The sequence below is a fragment of the Salvia hispanica genome, chromosome 6, assembly GCF_029641045.1.
Source record: "Salvia hispanica isolate PSC_SH4W2 chromosome 6, Shi_PSC_v1, whole genome shotgun sequence".
In the NCBI taxonomy this organism is placed as follows: Eukaryota; Viridiplantae; Streptophyta; class Magnoliopsida; order Lamiales; family Lamiaceae; genus Salvia; species Salvia hispanica.
In genome coordinates, this window is record NC_142697.1 from 43955419 (window position 1) to 43971154 (window position 15736).

At 38.3% G+C, this 15736-nt stretch overlaps 2 pseudogenes; both read left to right on the plus strand.

The window, feature by feature from the left end:
* The first annotated feature begins 1628 nt into the window (after positions 1–1628).
* Positions 1629–3389, plus strand: LOC125204270 (berberine bridge enzyme-like 18 pseudogene; annotated as a pseudogene).
* Positions 3390–8485: 5096 nt separating this feature from the next.
* Positions 8486–10272, plus strand: LOC125208132 (berberine bridge enzyme-like 18 pseudogene; annotated as a pseudogene).
* Positions 10273–15736: the final 5464 nt, after the last annotated feature.

Sequence of the window (15736 nt, forward strand, 5' to 3'; positions counted from 1 at the left end):
CACGAACCCATTAACGACACGAACCGTTTCGGATCAACACGACACGAACACGACACGAACCCATTAATGACACGAAAATAAGTATTGAAAAATAAAAATAATAAGAATAATAATATTAAAATATTATGTGTTAATAAGAATAATAATATTAATATGTGTTAATAAGAATAATAATATTAAAATATTATGTGTTAACGGATAACACGAACACGACACGAACACGCATTGTTAACGGATAACATGAACCCGACACGAACACGACACGAAATTTTCGTGTCCTTAATGGGTCGACCCAATAAGAACACGAACACGATAAGCTCTGACCCAAACCCATTAATTTCGTGCCGATTTGTGTCGTGTTATCATGTCGTGTCAAAAATTGACAGCCCTAATTCTGATTTTAGTTGAGGTATAACAAAAACTTATATAAATGTCAAAACTTTTACTATTCATTTTTGAAGTATTTTCATAGTATGATATGTGCATATGAACTTAAAAAGTGGGTAAATCAAGAAAGATGCGAGAAAAAGTAAGTAAAATATTAGAGAGAAATATAATATTTTTAGAATTAAGACTATTTTTTTTGGACAATTCAAATGGCAAAATTGGACTATTTTTTGTAGACGGATGGAATATAATTTTTTTGTATTGCATGATTATGTTTCTGAACTTTGAAGGATATATTTCCTCTGTTCGATCATAAGTAATCAACTTTTCATTTTGAATTTTCTCACCAAATAATCAATCTTCTTTTTTAGCTAAAACCTCATGGAATTTATATTCTAGTTTCAGTTTTCCTTTGACATATCAACGTGCCATAAATTATATACTAGTATTATTTTTTTATTTCAATTGATCTTGTTATAGTTGAAGTTGTTCGCAGTGAGACATGTGGAAATTTTCCCCCACGTTGGGGGATCCACATAAACTTCGGTATCATTTTTCTTTCTATTTTGGCTATCTTAGATTGATCGTTCATTATTTTTGTGTACATTTCAATACGTGCAAATTAACCACGTTGTTAGGTTTCCATGGTCAACTTTACTTAATTACTAGTACTACTCTATTTTATTTAGAGGCTAGGTAAATGTATATTCTACCCACAGCATTTATATATATTCTTCAACGACGCATTATTGATTGGCTGGAGCAATATCTGTAGATTAGTATCTCCGAAAAATCTGATTGACAACTCAACTTGGATAATTTATTCAACTCTGAACTCATTTTTCTGTATTTGGGAGTATAAAATACGTAGCAACTAATTAGAGAGAGACTAGTCCACTCTTCTTATCTTAAATAAACTAGTGCTCCTACTACAATTACTTCCTCATCTCATATCAAATAAAATCTCATTTTGATTCCAAATCCATTTTAAAAATTATGAGAAAATATTTTTGAAAAAGTCATGAAATGTGAATTCCACTACGTAACTAAATTAAATTAGTGCAATACATACGCATAACTTATTTAACCATATAGTAAAATTCAAAATGAGTCTTTATTTTGGGGACAGATAGAGCAATATGAACACGAGTTTGGACACGCAACATAGATTTCCACATCTAAATCCCCAGGCATTTCTATAAATAGAAGACCAACCAACATACAAAACTAACAAACACAAAATGGCGTCTCTTCGCACTCTCACATTTCTCTTCTTAATTGCCACAAACCTCCATCTCTTCGGAGCTTCCTCTTCCAACAACCATGGGTACGACGATTTCCTCGAATGCCTAACCGATCAATTCCAACGCTCAAACTCACCTACCGACACAATCTACAGCCCTCAAAACGCAACCTACGCCACTCTCCTACTCTCACAAAATCTCCGCCCAGCCTCCGCCCTCCCACGGCGGCCCGACCTCATCGTCACCCCACACCGCGTGTCGGAAATCCAAGCCTCCATCCACTGCTCCCGTGTTCTCAACCTCCAGATCAGAGTCAAGAGCGGCGGCCACGACTACGAAGGCCTCTCCTACGCCTCCGCGTCGGCCCCCTTCGTCATCGTCGACATGAGAAACTTCCGATCGGTTTCCATCGACGAGAAGGCGAAAACCGCGCGTGTGGAGGTCGGCGCAACCCTCGGCCAGCTCTACTACACCATCTCCCGGACAAGCAAAACCCTCGCTTTCCCCGCCGGCGTCTGCCCCACCGTCGGAGTCGGCGGCCACTTCAGCGGCGGCGGCTACGGCATGATCTCACGGAAACACTCCATCGCCGCCGACCACATAATCGACGCAACCCTCATCAACGCAAACGGCCAAATCCTAAACAAAAAAAGCATGGGAGAGGATCTGTTCTGGGCAATCAGAGGCGGCGGAGGTACCAGCTTCGGGATCGTGTTAGATTTCACGGTGACGCTAGTCACCGTGCCAGAAACCGTCACGGTCTTCAACGTGACACGAACGCTGGAGGAAAATGCGACGGAGCTAGTCGATAAATGGCAACACATCGCCGATAAAGTCGACGAGAATCTCCTCCTCAGACTCTTCCTAAACCCTACCAACTCTCCGGCCACCGGAAACCTAACAGTCGCCGCCTCATTCACGTCGCTATACCTCGGTGGGGCCCGCGACCTTCTCCCTATAATGGCAGAGCAGTTTCCCGAGCTCGGATTGACCGAAGCTGATTGCATGGAGATGAGTTGGGTGGAATCTCTTCTTTTCTTTGCTAACGTAGACGACCAACCCCTAGACGTATTGTTGGACCGGACGCCAGCGAGCGGGTTCGGATCCTCTTATTTCAAAGGGAAATCGGACTACGTGAGCACTCCGATCCCTGTCACCGGTCTTAGGGAGATATGGAACTTCCTTCTACAAGAAGAAGGTTCTAGCCTGCAGTTCAGTCCCTACGGGGGAGTACTGAACACCTACTCCGATGAGGAAACTCCGTTTCCTCATCGGAGAGGGAATATATTCATGATCCACTATGGAGTGGGGTGGACAAACCTCAATGAATCAGAAGCGAGTATTGGTTGGATTAGGGGGCTCTACGGCTACATGGCACGCCACGTCACCAAGAATCCACGAGCAGCTTACTTCAACTACAGGGATCTTGATATTGGGAGAAACAACGTAGGGAATACAAGTTATGATCAAGCTAGTGTTTGGGGGCTCAGATATTTTAAGAATAATTTTAGGAAATTGGTTCGTGTAAAGACGAGAGTTGACCCTTCGAACTTTTTCAGAAACGAGCAAAGTATTCCGGTGTTGCGATCGTAGTTCGTTGCTATAGTTTAACTTATGGTGAATAAAAATGGTTTGAATTTGATTAATGTCTGTATTAGGGAAATAAAGCAATGTACTTGCTTCTATTATATATACATGTATTTGGACGTGCCATATTACCCTACTTTATAAAGTACTATGATTGTTGATTTGTGACCACACGCTTGCTAAGTACTCATCCCTCCGTCCCACTTTATTCGAGTCGTATTCTTTTTTGGACCATCTCACTTTTATGAGTCATTTCTTCTTTTTAAGAAATATCTATACATCCAAAAAAATTTGCATCTACTAGCTAGAGGGACGGGGGATAATGCTTATGGAATTAATCAGAATTTTACTAAGTCTATGATGTCACACGATCAAATATTATTGTTTTTTTAAATACTATTCTTATATTCGTTTGGTAGCTTTGAAAATACTCTGCCGACCTGGTAAAAGAACACTCGGGTTTCACACTCCCAGCTATTACTATCGTTGTAGGTAGTGTAACTCAATCATGTCGGAGATCCACTGCAAGCGCCGCTGCTTGTTCCTCCAGATGGTGAGGATGGAGCCGAGGAGGGGGTCTGGGGCGGTGGAGTGGTGGCTAGGGTTTTTGAGGAGGAAGATAACGAGGAGAGGTAAAAGGAGGGAGATGGAGAAGAAGATGAAGAAGCCATTGACTGCTTGTTTTAAGAGGGTTAATTTAGTCATCTTTTTATTGTTTTCATGGTTTCACTAATTTAACCAAACAACACTACTTGGGCTAAACTTTTTTTTTGACTGAACCAAATAATATACACATCTGTTGTCCATGTATGGAGGAAAGCCCACTATCTACTAATCCTTGATAATTAGTATATAAGCTATCATCCGCTCCTTAGAAAACATTTTATTTTTAATGGAATAGAGAGTATTTTAATCCGACTAATCATCGGCTTGAAATCATTGAAGAATATTCTTATTTTTTAAAAAAATTGAAAAATTCTCTCTTTTTGTACAAAATTAAGAAGATATCTTTCGTACATCATCTTCGGTTCTATTTAGCAAATCTATCTTAATATTTCATTAAAGAAAATAATCTCTTGATAGAAAATAACAAAAATATTGGTTAAATTCGAAATAGATAGAAAAAAATTCACTAAAGTATTGATAATTATAATAATAAGATGATCGATTTACCTCATACGAGAGATAAACTTGCCAAACATTGAAGTTGACTAATTTGTGGATGAACCAAAAGTAAAACCAAAACTATTGATTATGGGCGATGCAATCTATTTTTCAGTATCTAGAGAATATATTTGTTTTCACCCTCGAAAAAATGGTGTGATAAAATCTTCCCATCCTTATTTTAGTTATTAAATGAAGCCGTGTCCTAGATGATTGAACTTAAACATTAACCACCTTACTACTATCCCAATATACGTACATTATTTCCGTAATTTCTTATCTAAATAGTTATGTTCCATACTTCAATTGATACCACGAGCAATCGAGCATTGCATTGCGATAGAAGTTGACGATATGCTTAATATTTTAGCAGTCATTATTACAATTTACATGTAGATTTCCTAAATAATGACAAAGTAGTACTTATATTTAATTTAGATTTAGATAATGTGAATTTCACTTTATGCATGTAGAATGCTTTGGGGACATATATGTGCTTTTATTACAAGCTTGAAGAGAAATGAGGGGGGATCCCTGCTGTGTTAAAAATCAGAGCAGGGGATGTTGTGGTTTAAACGAAGGCAATTACAAATGAAACGCAGCATAGAGGTAAGAGAGAGAAATGGAGGGCCGGAAGAATATAATACACATACTCCTCCTAATATTTTTTTTTCACTTTTTCTATCCATTTCTTTATTTAATTAAAATGCAGACGGCCAATTTAACTTTATTTCATTAAGTAGCTATTAAAATTTTATGGAAGACTTTTTTACTCCTAGTATTTTGTTTTACAAGATTATATTATACAAATGTATTTTGTTTTACAATTGGGGAAAAAAAGGCGAGTCCGTCGCCTTGGCGGCCTCCACACTCCGGCCCAATATCATGTGAGAGGGTTAAATCAGAGTACGCTGTAGCCTGTTAAGGGGAGGGCCTTGACCCACTAACTGCCAGAAGCCCATCTCCCAAGGCCTCACACTTGTGCCTAAGAAATAGAAGCAACTACACGATAGCAGTATGATTTGAAACCAGATTCATTGGAGCAAGATCTGCCCCTCCGTTGCCAACTGCGCTATTCCCCTGCGGGAAAAACAATTGTACGAGTCTGGGTTCAAACAATTGTATTTTGTTTTACAATCATAATATACAAATGCCACTTTTACACACCTATTAAAAAATATTAAGTACTATTACTCACTCAAGAACTAATTATTAATAGACATATTATAAGCAATACTCCCATTCAATAACATTTGTGTAATTATTAATTAATTTTCTAGGCCATACTCATTTTTCACAAGCTATAAAAAACAGCGAGCAATTTTTTTTATTTTGCAATTTTTTTATTCAAATATATGTACTATGAAATTCTATTAACTTTATCAATTAAAAAATTTATAAATTCTGATCATGATATAATAAATTAGAAATTTCCACTTTATTAGAGAAAAATATTTATTAAATTAAAAAAAGTTAATTTTAAGGAACAAACTTATACGAAAAGTATTTTATATTTTTAATGGAGGGAGGGAGGATTACCATTGAAATTTTTATTCTTTACTTATTCAAAGCTCATCATTTTTTTTAGAAGATATAAAAATAATTTATTACGTAGGTGTTCGGTTCGTAAGATTGTATTCCGCGATTAAATAAGTAGTGTATTTAGTTCATGAGATTCAATCTCACAATTTAATTTTAAATGGATAATAATAAGATAATTAGTTAAAACTAATTCCGTTCAACTAAAATAATCTTACAATTCAATTCTAAATTATATCTTAATATTATTTTTTAAATAGATATGTAAAAGTGGTATTAGTCATAAAACAAAATACTAAGAGTAAAAAAGTCTTCCTTAAAATTTTAATAGCTACTCAATGAAAAAAGTTAAATTGGCCATCCGCATTTTAATTAAATAAAGACATGGGTAAAAAAAGTGAACAAAAGAATTAGAAGGAGTATGTGTATTATATTATTCCGGCCCATCATTTCTCTCTCTTACCCCTATACTGCGTTTTATTTGTAATTGTATGCCATTTAAGCCACAACATCCCCTGCTGTGATTTTTAACACAGTAGGGGATCCTCCCCTATAAATGAGTTTCTAAAATAATTAATGTAAATTAAGTTGAAGGAAAATTATTTTCAATGGCATGTAATCTAAGTGACCAAATAACGAACTTATAATTTGTCAATAACCTAATATGGAAAACTTTACTAATAGCTAGTATAGACAATTTGAAAATTGCTATTGGAAACTTGCACGTTTAATTTACTAGTATCACGCCCGTGCGATACACGACTAAATTTAGTCGTTTATGTTCATTATATTATATCAATTTTTGGGAATCAATTTTTGGGAATTTTCTACTTGCATGATTGCCTGCCTGATTGGTCCGGGCTGGGTGCATTAGGGGAGGCGTGAATTATCTTAGATTTATAGTACATTAGTTTCCGCCCACACGAATTCAATACGTGCAAATTATCCGCATTGTTAGGTTTCCATGGTAACTTTACTTTAATACTAGAACTACTCTATTTTATACAGAAGCGATTTACATATTCTATCATCCGTTCCCAATTAATTAACATCAATTTCTTTCTTCTTCTGTCACTATTAATTAACTAGGGGTGGGTAGATAAGGTATACCTTACCGAAACCACCATACCGTAAATATGGTATGCGAAAAAGTTATACCTTTACCTTACCAAAGTTTTCGGAATACCTTATTTTTGGTATATTCGGTATGACGAATTTCCATACCGATACCATACCTCATTTTCGGTATACCGTACCGAAATTTGATATACCTTACTTTTGCGGTATACTTGACTTTCAACATCAATTAAAATAGAAAATTAGAGTATTTAGAATATTATTTATATTTTATAATTTTAAAAATAAATTAAATATAATTTATTCATAATTATATTTATATTTCACAATAGATTTTATAATTTAAAAATATATAAAATATTTTATATATAATTGTGTTTATATTTTTGTGGTATCTACCTCAGTTTACGGTATATACCGAATTTCGGTATGCAGCGGTATACCGCGGCGTTTGAAAATTCATACCGTTACCTTACCGGAATCTTTCGGTAAGGTATCATACCGTACCGAAAGTCACGGTATACCGAAAATTCGGTATTTTCGATATTTTTCGGTACGATAAGGCCGGTATTTCGATATTTTTCCCCAGCCCTATAATTAACACCCTTACTTTCTACTCTTAATAATAGACCCCACATTCCATTCACATTTTATTATAAAGTTAATATAGAAATAGGATCCACATTTCACTAATTTTTTCAACCAATTTTTCTCTACGTTTCTTAAAACTTGTGCCAAGTTAAACAATTTCAATTAATGAGGGTCGGAGGGAACATTCTTCAGCAACGCATTATTGATTGGCTGGGGCAATATCTATAAATTATCTCCGAAAAATCTGATTGGCAACTCAACTAGAGATAATTTATTCAACTCTCATATCACTTTTCTGTATTTAGTACTCTCTCCGTCACACATGAATAGAGTCATTTTTCTATTTTAGAAAGTTACAAAATAATTGAGTCATTTCTATTTTTGGCAAAAAGTAACTTTCTCTTTTACTTTATTCTCTCATCTCTCTTACTTAACTCACTTTTACTTTATTTACCTTTCATTTAACACACTATTTTTAAACTCGGCACTAAAGAAAATGCGGCCGTAAACAAGAAAAATTCCAATCTTCTTATCCCAAAATAATAGGAGTAGTACCACTAGTACTTACTTATTCCACCAATTTGAAAATAGACAAGTCCAATCTTCTATCCTAAATAATAGGAGAAGTACCATACTTCCTCGTCTCATCTATAAAATAAAATCTCATTCTGATTCCAAGTCCATTTTTAAAAAGTACTCCTACTGCGAGAAAATATTTTTGAAAAAGTCATGAAAGGTACATTCCAGTTGTTCATAATAAAATGTAAGAAAAATATATTAGTAAAATATAATTCTCCATATGCAACTTTATTTCTACATGCAGTTAAAGCAATATGAACACGAGTTTGGACATGAGCGTACATTTCTACATCTAAATCCCAAGATCTTTCTATAAATAGAAGACCAACAAAAAAACTAACTTCAACAAAAATGGCCTCTCTTCATACTCTCACATGCCTCATCTTAATTTCCACAAACCTCCATCTCTTCGGAGCTTCCTCTTCCAACAACCATGGCTATCACGATTTCGTCGAATGCCTAATCGATCAATTCCAACGCTTAAACTCTGCTACCGACACAATATACACCCCTCAAAACGCAACCTACGCCACTCTCCTACTTTCACAAAATCTCCGCCAGGCCTCAGCCCTTCCGCGGAGGCCCGACCTCATCGTCACCCCATTCCACGTGTCAGAAATCCAAGCCTCCATCCACTGCTCCCACATCCTCGGCCTCCAGATCAGAGTCAAGAGCGGCGGCCACCTCTCCTACGCCTCCGCGTCGGCCCCCTTTGTGATCATCGACATGAGAAACTTCCGATCGGTTTCAATCGACGAGAAGGCAAAGACCGCGCGCGTGGAAGTCGGCGCAACCCTCGGCCAGCTCTACTACACGATCTCACGGACAAGCAAAACCCTCGCTTTCCCCGCCGGCGTCTGCCCCACCGTCGGAGTCGGCGGCCACTTCAGCGGCGGAGGCTACAGCATGATCTCACGGAAACACTCTATCGCCGCCGATCATATCGTCGACGCTACCCTCATCAACGCAGATGGCCAAATCCTAAACAAAAAAAAGCATGGGAGAGGATTTGTTCTGGGCAATCAGAGGCGGCGGAGGGACCAGCTTCGGGATCGTGTTAGATTTCACGGTGACGCTAGTCACCGTGCCGGAAACCGTCACGGTCTTCAACGTGACACGAACGCTGGAGGAAAACGCGACGGAGCTAGTCGATAAATGGCAACACATCGCCGATAAAGTCGACGAGAATCTCCTCCTCAGACTCTTCCTAAACCCTACCAACTCTCCGGCCACCGGAAACCTAACAGTCGCCGCCTCATTCACGTCGCTATACCTCGGTGGGGCCCGTGACCTTCTTCCTATAATGGAAGAGCAGTTTCCGGAGCTCGGATTGACCAAAGATGATTGCAAGGAGATGAGTTGGGTGGAATCTCTTCTCTTCTTTGCTAATGTAGACGACCAACCCTTAGACGTATTGTTGGACTGGACGCCGGCGGGTGGGTTCGGATCCTCGTATTTCAAAGGGAAATTGGACTACGTGAGCGCTCCGATCCCTGTCACCGGTCTTAGGGAGATATGGAACTTCCTTCTACAAGAAGAAGGTTCTAGCCTGCAGTTCAGTCCGTACGGGGGAGTTCTGAACACCTACTCTGACGAGGAAACTCCGTTTCCTCATCGGAGAGGGAATATATTCATGATCCATTATGCAGTAGTGTGGTTAAACCTCAATGAATCGGAAGCGGGTATTCGTTGGATTAGGGGGCTCTATGGCTACATGGCACGCCACGTCACCCAGAATCCGCGGGCCGCTTACTTCAACTATAGGGATCTTGATATCGGAAGAAACAACGAAGCTGGGAATACAAGCTACGATCAAGCTAGTGTTTGGGGGCTTAAATATTTTAAGAATAATTTTAGGAGATTGGTTCGTGTGAAGACGAAAGTTGACCCCTTGAACTTTTTCAGAAACGAGCAAAGTATTCCAGTGTTGGGATCGTCCAAAAAAAAATTGCATCTACTAGAGGGACGGAGGGAATAGTGCTTATGGAATTAAGTAGAATTTTACTAAGTCTGTATGATGTCACACGATCAAATATTAGTGTTTTTGTACACAATTAAGAAGATACTATCATTCATACAATCATCTCGGGTTCTATTTCGCAAATCTATGTTAATATTTCATTAAAGAAAATAATCTCTCGATAGAAAATAACAAAAAAATTGGTTAAATGTGAAATAGATAGAAAAAAAAATCAGTGAAGTATTAATAATAATAATAATAATAATAATAATAATAATAATAATAATAATAATAATAATAATAATAATAATAATGGGTGTGGTGAGCCGTTCTCATTCATTCATCTTCACTCTATCTCTCTCTCTATTCTTCGACTCAGAGCTTTTCTCTCTTCTCTTCCTTCTTCTCCGATGATCTTCCGGCCATCTCTTGGTGATCTTCCATGGTTCTTTGAGTGGTAGATCTTTTGTCAGTGCTGGTGTGAAGCAATCTCTTCGATTGCTTGTTACTGGAGTGGAACTAGGGTTTGTGAGAACTTGAAGGCCGTGTGTGGAGATTTGTTCGGTGGAACTGGATCTAGTGTGAGGGGTTTCATTAGTGGAGGTTTTGGTGGTCTGAGGGTTAACTCTATCTAATCCATTGGTGCTCCCTTGGATCTAGTTCTGGAAGAATAGATCAGTGTTGTTGTGACGGGTTCTGAGCCAAGATTCTTTGATCTCTTGTTTTACTCTCTGTTCTTAGTTGAGTTCTAGTGTTCAGATCCGAGAGGATCTTTCTTAGTGTTACTAACTTGGTTCTTGAGTGTGCAGGTGCAAGCGAGTACGAGTGGAGCTGGGTTGACAGCTTCAAGACCTTGTGATAGTTAGAACTAGATTCGTTGTAATCTTAGTTTGTATTACTTGTGTAAATCAGCCGCGTGGGTGAGAGCTTGGCTGAGCTCTCTTGTACAAGAACAAAGAGGTCTCGGTAATTAGTAAATCTAGACTAATCTGATCCCTACAGTGGTATCAGAGCCAGGGGGGATTAGTCTAGCACGCCGAGTCGCTTAAGGAGGTGGGCAAGTGGAATCATCCTTCGAGAGGGGATTCACTCTGGTAAATTGGCTATATCCTTCTTGTTTAAGTTTACTGTTTAGTGCCAAATATAGGCTTGGGCTTTTGTTTCTGGTAGACAGTCTCTGGCAAGGACTTAGGACTTCTGTGCTTTCTTTTCTCTGTGTTGCTTCCGCTGGTTCTTGTGCTCTGGATCTGTGATCTCAAGTTACTTGACCACCAAGCATCTTGTACTACCCAAATGACCCCCTGCGCCCTCTAGTAGTGAGTGATTGCGAGCTGGGATAGCCTTGGCCAGTCTTGCTCGTGACAGTCAAGGATTTGAGTCCCTTTCTGTTGTGTGAAAGCTCTTGGTCTGTTCTTGTGTTGCTGGTGTATGTCTCTGTGCTTTCTGGTGTGTAAGGCTGTGTGTTTCTGTCTTGCTTCCTGTGTTCTTGCAAATTTTTCTTGCTAAAATGGTTCAACCTGTTGGTTTGGTTCCTTATAATGGTAATAATGATTTTGCTATTTGGAAACAGAAAATGAAATGTGTTTTGATTCAACAAAAAGTGTTCAAAGTTGTTGATGGTACTTTACCTGAGGATACTGCTCAGGATAAAATTGATGAGATGAATGATCTGGCTAGGGCTTCCATTGTGTTAAATCTATCTGATTCTGTGATTAGAAAAGTTGATCATGAGGAATCTGCTGCTTAAATGTGGAAATTACTTGATACTCTGTATACTGAAACCTCTATGTCTTCCAGAATGTATTTGCTTGAAAAACTGTTCAAATTTAAGCTTGATCTTGCTAAAGTATTGATGACAATGTGGATAGGTTTCAGAAGTTAGTTCAGGACATTAAGAGGTCAGGTGATAAAACAATAGATGAATACACAAGCATAGCCCTGATGAATGCCATACCTGACTCCTATAGTGATGTAAAGGCTGCCATTAAGTATGGTAGAGACTCTGCTCCTCTAGACCTGATTATTAGCTCCCTGAAATTCAAAGAACTTGAGCTTAGGGAAAGGGCTGCTGATAAGAATGCTTATAATAAGGTGTTGAATGTTAGAGGAAGATCTAAATCTAGAGGGGGCAATGAGCCCAGTAGTGGTTCTGGTAATTCCTCAAACTCTAGGAAAAAATTTAGGTCTAGGTCTAGAAGCAAGGATCCTAAAACCTATAGGAAGTGTTTCAACTGTGGTGATGTTGGGCACTATAAGAGAGAGTGCACTAAACCTAAGAAGAATAAGTTTCCTAACAACAATCCCCAGGTTGAAACCCTTGTTAATGTTGCTACTTATGACAATGTCAATGATTCTGTGTTCATGGTGCATGACCTGCAATTTGTGAATGCCTCTCCTGCATGTCTCTTCACTTCAAATGATTGGCTGTGTGATTCTGGATGTACTTATCATGTAAGTCCTTTTAAGGAAGTGTTTTCTGAGCTGAAACTTGTAACTAAGACTTTTGTGTCAATGGCTGATGACAAGAAATGTGAAATTCTTGGTATTGGCACTGTGTGTTTGAAGTTTGAAAATGGTTATGTGCTCAGCCTAAAGGATGACAGATATGATCCTGATCTGTGCTATAATTTGATATCTTGTATTGCTCTTGAAAATGAGGGTATGGGGGGGAAGTGGGGAGAAGGCTGTATGAAGATTTGCAGAGGTTCTATGTGTCTTTTCAAAGCCAAGAAAAAATGTGGCTTGTATGTTTGTAATGTTGTGCCTTTTGCATGTGAAAAATCTTATGCCAATGTAGTAAAAACTGACAGAACCATGTTGTGGCATAATAGGCTAGGTCATATGAGTGCAAAAGGCTTGAGTATCCTGAAAAAGCATGCCATTCTTTCTGATAATGATGTTCAAAGTGAGTTGTTTTTCTGTGATTCTTGTGTGCTGGGTAAACATCATACAGTTTCTTTTCCTAGTACCCCTGCTCCTGCTAATGTGAGTAAATGTATCTTGGAATATTTGCATATGGATGTCTGGGGTCCAGCTTCTGTGTCCTCTCACTTTGGATGTGTTTACTTCTTGTCTGTGATTGATGATTTCTCAAGAAAAGTTTGGTGTTTTTTGATGAGACACAAGTCTGATGTTTTTGAAAAACTTAAAACTTGGAAAACCTTGATTGAAACTCAAACTGGTAAGAAGATTAAGGCTATTAGAACTGATAATGGCCTGGAGTTTTGTAATAATCAGATGGATGATTTATGTGATAGCTTTGGAATCAAAAGACATAGAACTGTGCCTTATACCCTACCGCAAAATGGGGTTGCTGAGAGAATGAACAGAACTTTGCTTGAAAAAGTGAGATGCATGCTTTCTAAGTCTGGATTATCTAAAAAGTTTTGGGGTGAGGCTTTATTGACTGCTACTTATTTGGTAAATAGGTCTCCTTCTGTGCCTCTGATTGGTCAGTGTCCTGAATATGTGTTCTATGGCAAACCTCTTGATTTTTCTCACCTAAGGGTTTTTGGCTGTACTGCTTTTGTGCATAATAAGTCTGATAAACTTGAGCCTAGATTTAGAAAAGGTGTTTTTCTAGGATATCCCGAGGGTGTCAAAGGGTATAGAGTCTGGCTAAGGAGTAAACCTGGGTTCAAGGTCATTATAAGTAGAGATGTAGTCTTCAATGAAGATGAATTCCCCTGCTTAAGATTGACAAGTAGCCCAGATCCTATAGATGTGGACAATGAACCCCTCAATGAGGTGGAGTCTACAGATATACTCACTGGAGTGGAGCATTCTAGTGATGCTCCAAGTGAGGTGGAGCAGCCATTTTGGAACACTTATCCAGTCTACACTTCTAATGAGACACCTGATGAAGGAAATCCAAATGTGTTGCATAATAATCCTGCCCAAAATGTTGGTGACAATGTGCCCAATTTGCATGATAGTCCTGTTAGAAACTCTCCTACTGTTCCTGTCCAGAATGTGATAAATAGCCCTAGTGGTATTCAAAATGCTATTGATAATACTAACTTGCAGGATTATGTGTTATCCAGAGATAGAACTAGAAGGGTCAATGTCAGTAAACCCTCTAGATATGATGGCTTTGTTGGTTTAGTTGCTCTTATAAATTTGGCTTTCAATGTTTATGAATCTGATGGTAATGAGCCTCAAACCTATAAGCAGGCTACTAAATCTAAATTCTGGAGTCAGTGGCATAAAGCCATGATGGAAGAGATACACTCTCTGAAAATTAATTTTACTTGGATTCTTGTACCTTTGCTTCCTGGTGCATCTGTTGTTGATTGCAGATGGCTTTATAAACTGAAAAATGAGGTGGAGGGCCTTAGGTACAAGGCCAGATTAGTGGCAAAAGGCTTTACTCAACAAGAGGGGGTAAATTACACATAAATCTTTGCCCCTGTTGTTAAATTCACTATTGTCAGGATGATGTTGGCTTTGTGTGCTCATTTTAATTGGGAATTGAAGCAAATGGATGTTAAAACTGCTTTCTTACATGGTGATCTTGATAAGCTTATTTACATGAATCAGCCTGAGGGCTTTGGTGATCCCAAGTTTCCCAACCATGTGTGCTTGTTAAAAAAGGCCTTATATGGTTTAAAACAGTCCCCAGGCAATGGAACATCAAGTTTAACACTTGTATGCAGAAGTTAGGATTTGTCAGAAGTACCTTTGATGCATACTTGTATGTTAAGAATCTTGATACTGTGCATGTGTTCTTGCTTTTATATGTTGATGATATGCTTATAATAGGTCCTTGTTTGAAGACCATTAAGGGTGTGCAAGTTGCCTTGAGTGAGAATTTTGACATGAAGGATTTGGGTGATGCTCAGAAAATCTTAGGGATTAATATCTATAGAGATAGAAAAACATCCACCCTTGTGTTGCATCAAGAACCTTATGTGTACAAAATTCTGAGGAAGTTTAACATATTTGATGCTAAGCCTGCTTCTGTGCCTTTAGCTTAGGGGCGAGCAAAAAATCCAAAAACCGAATATCCGAACCGATCCAAACCGAAAATTTAAAATTCGGTTCGGTTTGTTTGGTTTTTCGGTTCAGTTCGGTTCTGTCGGAAAAAAAAAGCGAATAACCGAAAAACCGAATTATATTTAATTATATTATATATATATATATATATATTTATATTAATATATATGTATGTATGTTTATTAAGTACTGTATTTAATTATACTAAAAAACTAAAGCCCTAAATTGAAAATTGAAACATACGACTTCTGTGAATCCGCCGCTCTCCTCTCTCCCTAACCCCTCCACCAATCCGTCCGTCGCCTGTCGCGGTGTCACCCCTCCTCCATCGGCCAGCTCAGGCGACCTCCCTCCAAGCCGTCACCTGACGGCTGTCGCCCCTCCAGCTCCATCCCAACTCAGAAGGCTTTATCTCGCGCACCATGCCGACGCCCTTCCACAGCTTCACGTCTCCACAGCTCCGACGCCCTTTATTGTGTAATGTGGATTGCATATTTTTATTTGTTAGTTGATGCCTTGCTGGATTATGGATATTATCAATGTAATGGTTTGAAATTGTTAAAATTTTCTGTTCTGTTTTTTTTTCTTTCCTGATTTTAGGTGTAGATTATTC